Source organism: Salvelinus namaycush, chromosome 7, assembly GCF_016432855.1.
Source record: "Salvelinus namaycush isolate Seneca chromosome 7, SaNama_1.0, whole genome shotgun sequence".
NCBI lineage: Eukaryota > Metazoa > Chordata > Actinopteri > Salmoniformes > Salmonidae > Salvelinus > Salvelinus namaycush.
Genome location: NC_052313.1, coordinates 19371128 through 19387644, shown reverse-complemented (window position 1 = coordinate 19387644; position 16517 = coordinate 19371128).

Below are 16517 nucleotides of genomic sequence, written 5' to 3'. Positions count from 1 at the left end.
GAGGTCAACTGATCCTAGATCTGTGACTTTAAGTGCCTAAAGCCAACTCTAATATACAGTACCAGTCAAAAGTTTGGACACACAAACTCATTTAAGGGTTTTTCTTTATTTTTACTATTTTCTACATTGTAGAATAATAGTGAAAACATCAAAACTGAGAATAATACATATGGAATCATGTTGTAACCAAAAAAGTGTTAAACAACTCAAAATATATTTTATATTTGAGATTCTTCAAACCCTTTGCCTTGATGACAGCTTTGCACACTCTTGGCATTCTCTCACCCAGCTTCACCTGGAATGCTTTTCCAGCAGTCTTGAAGGAGTTCTCACATATGCTGAGTACTTGTTGGTTGCTTTTCCTTCACTCTACGGTCCAACTCATCCCAAACCATCTCAATTGGGTTGAGGTCGGCTGATTGTGTAGGCCAGGTCATCTGATGCAGCACTCCATCACTCTCCTTGGTCAAATAGCCCTTACACAGCCTGGAGGTGAGTTTTGGGTCATTGTCCTTTTGAAAAATAAATGATATCCCCACTAAGCGCAGACAAGATGGGATGGTGTATCGCTGCAGAATGCTGTGGTAGCCATGCTGGTTAAGTGTGCCTTAAATTCTAAATAAATCTCTGACAGTGTCACCAGCAAAGCACCACCACACCTCCTTCTCCATGCTTCACGGTGGGAACCACACATGCATAGATAATCCGTTCACCTGCTCTGCGTCTCACAAAGACACAGTTGGACCCAAACATTTCAAATTTGGACTCATCAGACCAAAGGACAGATTTCCACCGGTCTAATGTCCATTGCTAGAGTTTCTTGGGCCAAACAAGTCTCTTCTTATTTTTGGTGTCCTTTAGTAGTGGTTTCTTTGCAGCAATTCGGCCATGAAGGCCTGATTCACGCATTCTCCTCTGAACAGTTGATGTTACTTGAACTCTGGGAAGCATTTATTTGGGCTGCAATCTGAGGCTGGTAACTCTAATGAACTCATCCTCTGCAGCAGAGGTAACTCTGGTTCTTCCTTTCCTGTGGCGGTCCTCATGAGAGCCAGTTTAATTATAGCGCTTGATGGTTTTTGTGACTGCACTTGAAGAAACTTTTAAAAAGTTATTGACATTTTCCTCATTGACTGACCTTCATGCCTTAAAGTAATGATGGACTGTTGTCTCTGTTTCCTTACTTGCGCTGTTCTTGCCATAATAGGGACTTGGTATTTTACCAAATAGAGCTATCTTCTGTATACCACCCCTACCTTGTCACAACACAACTGATTGGCTCAAACGCATTAAGAAAGAAAGAAATTCCACAAATGTACTTTTAACAAGGCACACCTGTTAATTGAAATGCATTCCAGGTGACTACCTTATGAAGCTGTCAAGAGTGTGCGAAGAGAGTGCCAAGAGTGTGCGAAGCTGTCATCAAGGCAAAGGGTGTTTACTTAAAATAATGTCAAATCTCAAATATATTTTTATTTGTTTAACACTTTTTTGGTTACTATGTGATTCCATATGTGTTATTTCATAGTTTTGATGTCTACAATATTATTCTACAATGTAGAAAATAGTAAAAATATAGAATCCCTTGAATGAGTATGTGTGTCCAAACATTTGACTGGTACTGTATATCTATTTTGCGGTTGGCTAAAGCCTCAAGTATGAAGGTAGGGTGGCCACGCCCATCTCGTTTATGAACTTTATGGGGCCTAAGGCCATTTCTAATATATAGATGCTGCTATTGGCTCAGTATTCAAGTATGATGTCGGGGGTGCCACGTTGTGCCACCCAGTTAAGTTACAAGTGTCCAGGGGCAAGCCTTCTTATATCAATGGTCTGATTAGCTCGAGACTCACATACGCATCTCCCCTCATTGCCATAGACATGTTTAAGCTATGACCCCCTAGACAAATCCCCTCAATAGCTTTGAAGACTAGAAATGTACGAATACCCTTAGTTAGATAGAATTTGTAAACGTTCCAAAAAGGGCCAAAAAAAACGGATAAAAATCTGTTTTTATAATATGTACCAGTTCATGAGGGTTGCCTAATCGCACACATGACATTTTAGAAAGATGTGACCTTTTTAACCCTTTGAAACAGCCCCTATGACCCCAATTCAAGGCACTTCCGGTTGTCACAGGAAGCTGAAAATAAACACATATCCTCATTGGGGTAGGCTTTTACAGAATCCTGAGTTTCAAGTCTTTACGTTAAGAACTGACTGATTTACAGAGGGTTGAACTCAGTGTTTATACAAACTGCAGGTTGGGTATATCAAAACCACTTTTAGGGTAATTTAACCACTTCCGGTTGCTCTAGGAAGCTTAAACTCAACACAGGTAATCCTCATAGTGGCCTGATGGATTGTCATTGAAGACAGCTTGAGATGGCAATCATAACCCACATAGGCATCAGGTTGAATTTAGGGCAGCAGGCAATGTATTCCTATGGGGAGAGATGTCAATGTAAACTGTTAGAAGAAAACACCCTGTTTTCACTGTTAAGGGTTAATTCCACACTGTCAAGGTTAGGCTTGCACAGATCGGGAGGACCTTGGGAAGGTTCCTGTGATTGAATTGTGCTTCTAGCCTCAACGGTTCTGCCGCTGTCACCCAAAAGCACCTCACATTTAGGTCAGGCTTCGTTTTGGGCCTTGTGCTAAGACCTTTCTGGATGTCAATATCGTTCCCCAAAAACGTCAGAGACAGCTGCTCTTCACATATGTGGCTCTGTATATGGCCCCCAACCATAATCTGGAAATATATTAAATTCAGACTATACATGGATACATAGCACTACCTAGGTGGAACTTGTAAGTCCTCCAAAAAGAGCCAAAAAAAACGGATAAAAATCTGTTTTTATAATATGTACCGGTTCATGAGGGTTGCCTAATCACACACATGACATTTTAGAAAGATGTGACCTTTTTAACCCTTTGAAACAGCCCCTATGACCCCAATTCAAGGCACTTGCGGTTGTCACAGGAAGCTGAAAATAAACACATATCCTCATTGGGGTAGGCTTTTACAGAATCCTGAGTTTCAAGTCTTTACGTTAAGAACTGACTGATTTACAGAGGGTTGAACTCAGTGTTTATACAAACTGCAGGTTGGGTATATCAAAACCACTTTTAGGGTAATTTAACCACTTCCGGTTGCTCTAGGAAGCTTAAACTCAACACAGGTAATCCTCATAGTGGCCTGATGGATTGTCATTGAAGACAGCTTGAGATGGCAATCATAACCCACATAGGCATCAGGTTGAATTTAGGGCAGCAGGCAATGTATTCCTATGGGGAGAGATGTCAATGTAAACTGTTAGAAGAAAACACCCTGTTTTCACTGTTAAGGGTTAATTCCACACTGTCAAGGTTAGGCTTGCACAGATCGGGAGGACCTTGGGAAGGTTCCTGTGATTGAATTGTGCTTCTAGCCTCAACGGTTCTGCCGCTGTCACCCAAAAGCACCTCACATTTAGGTCAGGCTTCGTTTTGGGCCTTGTGCTAAGACCTTTCTGGATGTCAATATCGTTCCCCAAAAACGTCAGAGACAGCTGCTCTTCACATATGTGGCTCTGTATATGGCCCCCAACCATAATCTGGAAATATATTAAATTCAGACTATACATGGATACATAGCACTACCTAGGTGGAACTTGTAAGTCCTCCAAAAAGAGCCAAAAAAACCGGATAAAAATCTGTTTTTATAATATGTACCGGTTCATGAGGGTTGCCTAATCACACACATGACATTTTAGAAAGATGTGACCTTTTTAACCCTTTGAAACAGCCCCTATGACCCCAATTCAAGGCACTTCCGGTTGTCACAGGAAGCTGAAAATAAACACATATCCTCATTGGGGTAGGCTTTTACAGAATCCTGAGTTTCAAGTCTTTACGTTAAGAACTGACTGATTTACAGAGGGTTGAACTCAGTGTTTATACAAACTGCAGGTTGGGTATATCAAAACCACTTTTAGGGTAATTTAACCACTTCCGGTTGCTCTAGGAAGCTTAAACTCAACACAGGTAATCCTCATAGTGGCCTGATGGATTGTCATTGAAGACAGCTTGAGATGGCAATCATAACCCACATAGGCATCAGGTTGAATTTAGGGCAGCAGGCAATGTATTCCTATGGGGAGGGATGTCAATGTAAACTGTTAGAAGAAAACACCCTGTTTTCACTGTTAAGGGTTAATTCCACACTGTCAAGGTTAGGCTTGCACAGATCGGGAGGACCTTGGGAAGGTTCCTGTGATTGAATTGTGCTTCTAGCCTCAACGGTTCTGCCGCTGTCACCCAAAAGCACCTCACATTTAGGTCAGGCTTCGTTTTGGGCCTTGTGCTAAGACCTTTCTGGATGTCAATATCGTTCCCCAAAAACGTCAGAGACAGCTGCTCTTCACATATGTGGCTCTGTATATGGCCCCCAACCATAATCTGGAAATATATTAAATTCAGACTATACATGGATACATAGCACTACCTAGGTGGAACTTGTAAGTCCTCCAAAAAGAGCCAAAAAAACCGGATAAAAATCTGTTTTTATAATATGTACCGGTTCATGAGGGTTGCCTAATCACACACATGACATTTTAGAAAGATGTGACCTTTTTAACCCTTTGAAACAGCCCCTATGACCCCAATTCAAGGCACTTCCGGTTGTCACAGGAAGCTGAAAATAAACACATATCCTCATTGGGGTAGGCTTTTACAGAATCCTGAGTTTCAAGTCTTTACGTTAAGAACTGACTGATTTACAGAGGGTTGAACTCAGTGTTTATACAAACTGCAGGTTGGGTATATCAAAACCACTTTTAGGGTAATTTAACCACTTCCGGTTGCTCTAGGAAGCTTAAACTCAACACAGGTAATCCTCATAGTGGCCTGATGGATTGTCATTGAAGACAGCTTGAGATGGCAATCATAACCCACATAGGCATCAGGTTGAATTTAGGGCAGCAGGCAATGTATTCCTATGGGGAGAGATGTCAATGTAAACTGTTAGAAGAAAACACCCTGTTTTCACTGTTAAGGGTTAATTCCACACTGTCAAGGTTAGGCTTGCACAGATCGGGAGGACCTTGGGAAGGTTCCTGTGATTGAATTGTGCTTCTAGCCTCAACGGTTCTGCCGCTGTCACCCAAAAGCACCTCACATTTAGGTCAGGCTTCGTTTTGGGCCTTGTGCTAAGACCTTTCTGGATGTCAATATCGTTCCCCAAAAACGTCAGAGACAGCTGCTCTTCACATATGTGGCTCTGTATATGGCCCCCAACCATAATCTGGAAATATATTAAATTCAGACTATACATGGATACATAGCACTACCTAGGTGGAACTTGTAAGTCCTCCAAAAAGAGCCAAAAAAACCGGATAAAAATCTGTTTTTATAATATGTACCGGTTCATGAGGGTTGCCTAATCACACACATGACATTTTAGAAAGATGTGACCTTTTTAACCCTTTGAAACAGCCCCTATGACCCCAATTCAAGGCACTTGCGGTTGTCACAGGAAGCTGAAAATAAACACATATCCTCATTGGGGTAGGCTTTTACAGAATCCTGAGTTTCAAGTCTTTACGTTAAGAACTGACTGATTTACAGAGGGTTGAACTCAGTGTTTATACAAACTGCAGGTTGGGTATATCAAAACCACTTTTAGGGTAATTTAACCACTTCCGGTTGCTCTAGGAAGCTTAAACTCAACACAGGTAATCCTCATAGTGGCCTGATGGATTGTCATTGAAGACAGCTTGAGATGGCAATCATAACCCACATAGGCATCAGGTTGAATTTAGGGCAGCAGGCAATGTATTCCTATGGGGAGAGATGTCAATGTAAACTGTTAGAAGAAAACACCCTGTTTTCACTGTTAAGGGTTAATTCCACACTGTCAAGGTTAGGCTTGCACAGATCGGGAGGACCTTGGGAAGGTTCCTGTGATTGAATTGTGCTTCTAGCCTCAACGGTTCTGCCGCTGTCACCCAAAAGCACCTCACATTTAGGTCAGGCTTCGTTTTGGGCCTTGTGCTAAGACCTTTCTGGATGTCAATATCGTTCCCCAAAAACGTCAGAGACAGCTGCTCTTCACATATGTGGCTCTGTATATGGCCCCCAACCATAATCTGGAAATATATTAAATTCAGACTATACATGGATACATAGCACTACCTAGGTGGAACTTGTAAGTCCTCCAAAAAGAGCCAAAAAAAACGGATAAAAATCTGTTTTTATAATATGTACCGGTTCATGAGGGTTGCCTAATCACACACATGACATTTTAGAAAGATGTGACCTTTTTAACCCTTTGAAACAGCCCCTATGACCCCAATTCAAGGCACTTCCGGTTGTCACAGGAAGCTGAAAATAAACACATATCCTCAATGGGGTAGGCTTTTACAGAATCCTGAGTTTCAAGTCTTTACGTTAAGAACTGACTGATTTACAGAGGGTTGAACTCAGTGTTTATACAAACTGCAGGTTGGGTATATCAAAACCACTTTTAGGGTAATTTAACCACTTCCGGTTGCTCTAGGAAGCTTAAACTCAACACAGGTAATCCTCATAGTGGCCTGATGGATTGTCATTGAAGACAGCTTGAGATGGCAATCATAACCCACATAGGCATCAGGTTGAATTTAGGGCAGCAGGCAATGTATTCCTATGGGGAGAGATGTCAATGTAAACTGTTAGAAGAAAACACCCTGTTTTCACTGTTAAGGGTTAATTCCACACTGTCAAGGTTAGGCTTGCACAGATCGGGAGGACCTTGGGAAGGTTCCTGTGATTGAATTGTGCTTCTAGCCTCAACGGTTCTGCCGCTGTCACCCAAAAGCACCTCACATTTAGGTCAGGCTTCGTTTTGGGCCTTGTGCTAAGACCTTTCTGGATGTCAATATCGTTCCCCAAAAACGTCAGAGACAGCTGCTCTTCACATATGTGGCTCTGTATATGGCCCCCAACCATAATCTGGAAATATATTAAATTCAGACTATACATGGATACATAGCACTACCTAGGTGGAACTTGTAAGTCCTCCAAAAAGAGCCAAAAAAAACCAGATAAAAATCTGTTTTTATAATATGTACCGGTTCATGAGGGTTGCCTAATCACACACATGACATTTTAGAAAGATGTGACCTTTTTAACCCTTTGAAACAGCCCCTATGACCCCAATTCAAGGCACTTCCGGTTGTCACAGGAAGCTGAAAATAAACACATATCCTCATTGGGGTAGGCTTTTACAGAATCCTGAGTTTCAAGTCTTTACGTTAAGAACTGACTGATTTACAGAGGGTTGAACTCAGTGTTTATACAAACTGCAGGTTGGGTATATCAAAACCACTTTTAGGGTAATTTAACCACTTCCGGTTGCTCTAGGAAGCTTAAACTCAACACAGGTAATCCTCATAGTGGCCTGATGGATTGTCATTGAAGACAGCTTGAGATGGCAATCATAACCCACATAGGCATCAGGTTGAATTTAGGGCAGCAGGCAATGTATTCCTATGGGGAGAGATGTCAATGTAAACTGTTAGAAGAAAACACCCTGTTTTCACTGTTAAGGGTTAATTCCACACTGTCAAGGTTAGGCTTGCACAGATCGGGAGGACCTTGGGAAGGTTCCTGTGATTGAATTGTGCTTCTAGCCTCAACGGTTCTGCCGCTGTCACCCAAAAGCACCTCACATTTAGGTCAGGCTTCGTTTTGGGCCTTGTGCTAAGACCTTTCTGGATGTCAATATCGTTCCCCAAAAACGTCAGAGACAGCTGCTCTTCACATATGTGGCTCTGTATATGGCCCCCAACCATAATCTGGAAATATATTAAATTCAGACTATACATGGATACATAGCACTACCTAGGTGGAACTTGTAAGTCCTCCAAAAAGAGCCAAAAAAACCAGATAAAAATCTGTTTTTATAATATGTACCGGTTCATGAGGGTTGCCTAATCACACACATGACATTTTAGAAAGATGTGACCTTTTTAACCCTTTGAAACAGCCCCTATGACCCCAATTCAAGGCACTTCCGGTTGTCACAGGAAGCTGAAAATAAACACATATCCTCATTGGGGTAGGCTTTTACAGAATCCTGAGTTTCAAGTCTTTACGTTAAGAACTGACTGATTTACAGCGTTCGCCACAATAACATCTGCTAACCATGTGTCTTTATATACGGTATGTTATACCATATATGGCATCTTGCCTATGCCGCTCGGTCATTACTCATCCATATATTTATATGTATATATTCTATTCCATCCCTTTACTTGATTTGTGTGTATTAGGTAGTTGTTCTGGAACGGTTGTTGTTGAATTGCTAGATTACTTGTTAGATATTACTACAATGTGTCCTAAAATGGTTACAAATACAAGACTGTGTGTGTGTGTGTGTGTGACAAGAACATTTGATTTGATTTGTTTTGATACGCTGCAGTATGGTATGTTACCACCAGGTGGCTTACAAAAATACCCCCTTCTTAGGACCCTGACAGTTTTGTGTGATTTTCAAACCAGGCATATTAGCATGCTATTTGCAGGCTATTCCAATGGTTTCCCTAGTTGAGACCATGGTTTTGGACCTAACTTGGTCAAAGGTCCTAATATGGAAGGTGTTTATATAAGTTGAGGTCCTAATACGATCTCAAAAACGAGAACACACACACACACACACACACACACACACACACACACACACACACACACACACACACACACACACACACACACACACACACACACACACACACACACACTGTCACCTGCCTCCACAGCTACACTACATCCTTCCACAGGAGGTCATTCCTTTATTCCCCTGCTTCTAGTCTCATTCGTCATGAAGTATATATGTTGAACTTGCTGTCAGTTTCAACCATAACCTTTCAAGTGAGGAGTTATGGGCCTACAGTAACAGAGTTCTCCCATATCAGACAGTTGGGAGGGGGTCCAAAGTATAAACACATAAAAATGCAACAAATGGCCTGTATCCTCCTCTCCTGGTCTCCTCCTCTCTCCCTCACCTACTATCTCTTCTCGACAAGCGTGCACCGAGCATATGGTTCAAAGGCAGACTTCTCAGCCCTATGTCTAACAAATGTCCAATAACGGAGGTCCATAAAGATGGCGTAGATCTCCGTTACTGTTTTTTTTGTATGGTCATTAGCAGAGTATACATGATGTAAATTGTATCTTCAAGATGCCGGCAATTTGAAAGAAACGAAAATGTAGATTGTGCTGATTTATTGGCACATTGATCTACAGTACCAGTTTAAACTTTGGACACACCTACTCATTCAAGGGTTTTTCTTTATTTTCACTATTTTCTACATTGTAGAATAATAGTGAAGACATTAAAACTATGAAATAACACATATGGAATCATGTAGTAACAAAAAATGTGTTAAACCATTGAAAATATAATGTATATTTGAGATTCTTCAAAGTAGACACCCTTTGCCTTGACAGCTTTGCACACTCTTGGCCTTCTCTCAACCAGCTTCACCTGGATTGCTTTTCCAACAGTCTTGAAGGAGTTCCCACATATGCTGAGAACTTGTTGGCTGCTTTTCCTTCACTCTGCGGTCCAACTCATCACAAACCATCTCAATTGGGTTGAGGTTGGGTGATTGTGGAGGCCAGGCAATCTGATGCAGCACTCATTCACTTCCTTCTTGGTCAAATAACCCTTACACAGCCTGGAGGTGTGTTGGGTCATAGTCCAGTTGAAAAACAAATGATAGTCCTACGAAGCGCAAACCAGATGGGATGGCGTATCGTTGCAGAATGCTGTGGTAGCCAAGCTGGTTAAGTGTGCCTTGAACTCTAAATAAATCACTGACAGTGTCACCAGCAAAGCACCACCACACCATCACAACTCCTCCTCCATTCTTCACGGTGGGAACCACACATGCAGAGATAATCTGTTCACCTACTCTGCGTTTCACAAAGACACGGCGGTTGGAACCAAAAATTTCAAATTTGGACTCATCAGAACAAAGGATAGATTTCCACCGGTCTAATATCGATTGCTTGTGTTTCTTGGCCCAAGCAAGTCTCTTATTATTATTGGTGTCCTTTAGTAGTGGTTTCTTTGTAGCAATTCGATCATGAAGGCCTGATTCACACAGTCTCCTCTGAACAGTTGATGTTGAGATGTGTCTGTTACTTGAACTCCGTGAAGCATTTATTTGGGCTGCAATTTCTGAGGTGCAGTTAACTCTAATGAACTTATCCTCTGCAGCGGAGATAACTCTGGGTCTTCCTTTGCTGTGGCCGTACTCATGAGAGCCAGTTTCATCATAGCGCTTGATGGTTTTTGCGTCTGCACTTGAAGAAACTTTTAAAGTTCTTGAAATTTCCCGGATTGACTGACCTTCATGTCTTAAAGTAATGATTGGCTATTGTTTCTCTTTGCTTATTTCAGCTGTCCTTGCCATGATATGGACTTGGTTTTTTACTAAATATGGATATCTTCTTTATACCACTCTACCTTGTCACAACACAACTGATTGGTTCAAACGCATTAAGAAGGAAATAAATTCCACTAATTAACTTTTAACAAGGCACACCTGTTAATTGAAATGCATTCCAGGTGAATACCTTATGAAGCTGGTTGAGAGAATGCCAAGTGTGTGCAAAGCTGTTATCAAGGCAAAGTGTGGTTACTTTGAAGAATCTCAAATATAAAATCTAATTTAATTTGTTTAACACTTTTTTGGTTACTACATGATTACATATGTGTTATTTCATAGTTTTGCAGTCTTCACTATTATTGTACAATGTACACGCCTTAGTTTAAAGACTCAGTGGATAGTGCTAAAACAATGACATCATATCTGAATTCTGCCATTTTATATATGTTTGCCTTTGTGACAGAATGTGTGCTATGAGCCATGACTATGCTACACTTTAGCAGGGCTTGAAGAATGTGATTCCCGGCAGCCAAGAAAGATATGCGAGGCGAGGCTGTGGACGTAAGCGGCGAACATTTCAATTTGGGAGTCTTGATTTGTTCTCCTGGTGTGGGATGCAGTGACACTGTAGACTTTGCATGAAAACAAACTCTGTCTCTTCCGGGAGGCCTTTCCTACCTTAATGCAAGGCAAGCCCTTGACAATAGTCACTGAGTTACAAACAAAAGCTTCAGGAAATATCAAACATATTGACTGCTGGGGAAAGATTCACCTTTAATGTGTGGTATTTTTCTTTAGGTTTCATTATCTCTGGTTATAATTTAGGTCGCAGCGATTACAATTTTATGGGGAGGAAATAAGACATCTCTACTTCTGACCAAACGTGGACAACATGTCGAGTATTGGGCCTTTTAAACAGATATCTTTGAGTGTCTGTCATGACTCATAAAGGAGCAGTGCTAAAAAGGGGCTTTTGGAGAAGCAAAATCTTTTGTAGTTGAGTCGACTTGAAATACATTTAAATAATATAGAATAATATTCTATGACAGAGATAAAGAGAGATAGAGAGAGAGAGAGTGCATGGGTGAATTTGTGTGTGTGCATGTGTGCGTGCATGAGTGTGTGCACTGAGTATTTTAGAAAACTACAGTAAATCTTATTTTACAGTTTCAAAGTACACAAACCATACATACATTTTCAGTGCTCTGCCTTCCTCTTGAAATTCCTTGGGGTCCTTTCGGTTGCTATGGAAACAACGACTACAACAACACCAAATTGGTAAACAGGAGTTTATGGGGGAGTCCATTAATAATAAACAGGAGTTTATGGGGGAGTCCATTAATAATAAACAGAGTTTATGGGGGTCCATTAATAATAAATTCATACTACATGGTTATATCATTACAGATGCTCTATCAAACTTTATCACTAACCCTCTCGCTTTTCCCCTCTGGGGCCTCAGTTATATGAAGGCAAATTGATGCCAAAGCTTAAATTCTTATCAAGTTCAATCCCCTGACGAGGTTCCAAGTTGTAGGTAATGTTGGATTAGGAGTAATATTTCCATATGGTTTTATGAAAGTATTTACGATCCAAACCTAAGTGTGTTCAATGTAAATCAGAACATGTTTTGAAGCTTTTATCATACAGTTCAAAGGATAACTATAATTCCGCTACAACTAGCCGGGCTTGTGTTGCCTGGCTGAAATAGTTGTGGAAAGTGTGAGGTGACGGCCGACAGTGCAATTCCAAACCACATGATAAGAGTCTCTTGCCAGTGGAAACTACGTTTTTTTTGTGAAACCTCATGTGAGACATTAAGGGCCGTCAGCACTGAGTGGTGCAGCTCAGCCAAAGAGACAAGGCCTTCTGATAGAGGTCGCCTGACATTCTCCAGTGGCACTGGGATTCTGTGAATACTTAACATGTCTATAGCATGTACACTGAACAAAAAACATGAACATGTAAAAAAACTGAACATGTAAAGTGTTGGTGTCATGTTTCATGAGCTGAAACAAAAGATCCCAGAAATTTCCCATAAGCACAAAAAGCTTATTGCTCTCAAATTTTGTGCATACATTTTTTACATCCCTGTTAGTGAGTATTTCTCCTTTGCCTAGATAATCCATCCACCTGACAGGTTGGCATATCAAGAAGCTGGTTAAACAGCATGATCATTATACAGGTGCACCTTGTGCTGGAGACAATAAATGGCCACTCTAAAATGTGCCGTTTTGTCACACAACACAATGCCACAGATGTCTCAAGTTTTGAGGGAGCGTGCAATTGGCATGCTGACTGCAGGAATGTCCACCAGAGCTGTTGCCAGAGAATGTAATGTTAATTTCTCTACCATAAGCTGCCTGCATTGTTGTTTTAGAGAATTTGGCAGTATGTCCAACCGGCCTCACAACCGCAGACGACGTGTATCAATCAATCAATCAATCAAGTTTATTTTATATAGCCCTTCGTACATCAGCTAATATCTCGAAGTGCTGTACAGAAACCCAGCCTAAAACCCCAAACAGCTAGCAATGCAGGTGTAGAAGCACGGTGGCTAGGAAAAACTCCCTAGAAAGGCCAAAACCTAGGAAGAAACCTAGAGAGGAACCAGGCTATGAGGGGTGGCCAGTCCTCTTCTGGCTGTGCCGGGTGGAGATTATAACAGAACTATGCCAAGATGTTCAAAAATGTTCATAAGTGACAAGCATGGTCAAATAATAATCATGAATAATTTTCAGTTGGCTTTTCATAGCCGATCATTAAGAGTTGAAAAACAACAGGTCTAGGACAGGTGGCGGTTCCATAACCGCAGGCAGAACAGTTGAAACTGGAATAGCAGCAAGGCCAGGCGGACTGGGGACAGCAAGGAGTCACCACGCCCGGTAGTCCCGACGTATGGTCCTAGGGCTCAGGTCCTCCGAGAGAAAGAAAGAGAGAAGGAGAAAATTAGAGAGAGCCAAGATTTTCAAAATGTTCATAAATGACAAGCATGGTCAAATAATAATCAGGAATAAATCTCAGTTGGCTTTTCATAGACGATCATTAAGAGTTGAAAACAGCAGGTCTGGGACAGGTAGGGGTTCCGTAACCGCAGGCAGAACAGTTGAAACTGGAATAGCAGCAAGGCCAGGCGGACTGGGGACAGCAAGGAGGCATCATGCCCGGTAGTCCTGACGTATGGTCCTAGGGCTCAGGTTCTCAGAGAGAGAGAAAGAAAGAGAGAACGAGAGAATTAGAGAGAGCATACTTAAATTCACACAGGACACTGGATAAGACAGGAGAAGTACTCCAGGTATAACCAACTGACCCTAGCCCTCCGACACAAACTACTGCAGCATAAATACTGGAGGCTGAGACAGGAGCGGTCAGGAGACACTGTGGCCCCATCCGAAGATACCCCCGGACAGGGCCAAACAGGAAGGATATAACCCCACCCACTTTGCCAAAGCACAGCCCCCGCACCACTAGAGGGATATCTTCAACCACCAACTTACAATCCTGAGACAAGGCCGAGTATAGCCCACAAAGATCTCCACCACAGCACAAACCAAGGGTGGGCGCCAACCCAGACAGGAAGATCACGTCAGTAACTCAACCCACTCAAGTGACGCACCCCTCCTAGGGACGGCATGAAAGAGCACCAGTAAGCCAGTGACTCAGCCCCTGTAATAGGGTTAGAGGCAGAGAATCCCAGTGGAGAGAGGGGAACCGGCCAGGCAGAGACAGCAAGGGCGGTTCGTTGCTCCAGAGCCTTTCCGTTCACCTTCACACTCCTGGGCCAGACTACACTCAATCATATGACCTACTGAAGAGATAAGTCTTCAGTAAAGACTTAAAGGTTGAGACCGAGTCTGCGTCTCTCACATGGGTAGGCAGACTGTTCCATAAAAATGGAGATCTATAGGAGAAAGCCCTGCCTCCCGCTGTTTGCTTAGAAATTCTAGGGACAATTAGGAGGCCTGCGTCTTGTGACCGTAGCGTACGTATTGGTATGTACGGCAGGACCAACTCGGAAAGATAGGTAGGAGCAAGCCCATGTAACGCTTTATAGGTTAACAGTAAAACCTTGAAATCAGCCCTTGCCTTAACAGGAAGCCAGTGTAGGGAAGCTAGCACTGGAGTAATATGATCAAATTTCTTGGTTCTAGTTAGGATTCTAGCAGCCGTATTTAGCACTAACTGAAGTTTATTTAGTGCTTTATCCGGGTAGCCGGAAAGTAGAGCATTGCAGTAGTCTAACCTAGAAGTAACAAATGCATGGATAAATTTTTCTGCATCATTTTTGGACAGAAAATTTCTGATTTTTGCAATGTTACGTAGATGGAAAAAAGCTGTCCTTGAAACAGTCTTGATATGTTCGTCAAAAGAGAGATCAGGGTCAAGAGTAACGCCGAGGTCCTTCACAGTTTTATTTGAGACGACTTTACAACCATCAAGATGAATTGTCAGATTTAACAGAAGATCTCTTTGTTTCTTGGGACCTAGAACAAGCATCTCTGTTTTGTCCGAGTTTAAAAGTAGAACGTTTTCAGCCATCCACTTCCTTATGTCTGAAACACAGGCTTCTAGCGAGGGCAATTTTGGGGCTTCACCATGTTTCATTGAAATGTACAGCTGTGTGTCATCCGCATAGCAGTGAAAGTTAACATTATGTTTTCGAATAACATCCCCAAGAGGTAAAATATATAGTGAAAACAATAGTGGTCCTAAAACGGAACCTTGAGGAACACCGAAATGTACAGTTGATTTGTCAGAGGACAAACCATTCACAGAGACAAACTGATATCTTTCCAACAGGTAAGATCTAAACCAGGCCAGAACTTGTCCGTGTAGACCAATTTGGGTTTCCAGTCTCTCCAAAAGAATGTGGTGATCGATGGTGTCAAAGGCAGCACTAAGGTCTAGTAGCACGAGGACAGATGCAGAGCCTCGGTCTGACGCCATTAAAAGGTCATTTACCACCTTCACAAGTGCAGTCTCAGTGCTATGATGGGGTCTAAAACCAGACTGAAGCATTTCGTATACATTGTTTGTCTTCAGAAAGGCAGTGAGTTGCTGCGCAACAGCTTTTTCTAAAATTTTTGAGAGGAATGGAAGATTCGATATAGGCCGATAGTTTTTTATATTTTCCGGGTCAAGGTTTGGCTTTTTCAAGAGAGGCTTTATCACTGCCACTTTTAGTGAGTTTGGTACACATCCGGTGGATAGAGAGCTGTTTATTATGTTCAACATAGGAGGGCCAAGCACATGAAGCAGCTCTTTCAGTAGTTTAGTAGAAATAGGATCCAGTATGCAGCTTGAAGGTTTAGAGGCCATGATCATTTTCATCATTGTGTCAAGAGATATAGTACTAAAACACTTAAGTGTCTCTCCCGATCCCAGGCCCTGGCAGAGCTGTGCAGATCCAGGACAGCTAAGTCCTGGAGGAATACGCAGATTCAAAGAGGAGTCCGTAATTTGCTTTCTAATGGTCATGATCTTTTCCTCAAAGAAGTTCATGAATTTATTACTGCTGAAGTGAAAGCTATCCTCTCGGGGAATGCTGCTTTTTAGTTAGCTTTGCAACAGTATCAAAAAGAAATTTTGGATTGTTCTTATTTTCCTCGATTAAGTTGGAAAAGTAGGATGATCGAGCAGCAGTGAGGGCTCTTCGGTACTGCACAGTACTGTCTTTCCAAGCTAGTCGGAAGACTTCCAGTTTGGTGTGGCGCCATTTCCGTTCCAATTTCCTGGAAGCTTGCTTCAAAGCTCGGGTATTTTCTGTATACCAGGGAGCTAGTTTCTTATGACAAATGTTTTTCGTTTTTAGGGGTGCAACTGCATCTAGGGTATTGCGCAAGGTTAAATTGAGTTCCTCAGTTAAGTGGTTAACTGATTTTTGTCCTCTGACGTCCTTGGGTAGGCAGAAGGAGTCTGGAAGGGCATCAAGGAATTTTTGTGTTGTCTGAGAATTTATAGCACGACTTTTGATGCTCCTTGGTTGGGGTCTGAGCAGATTATTTGTTGCGATTGCAAACGTAATAAAATGGTGGTCCGATAGTCCAGGATTATGTGGAAAAACATTAAGATCTACAACATTTATTCCATGGGACAAAA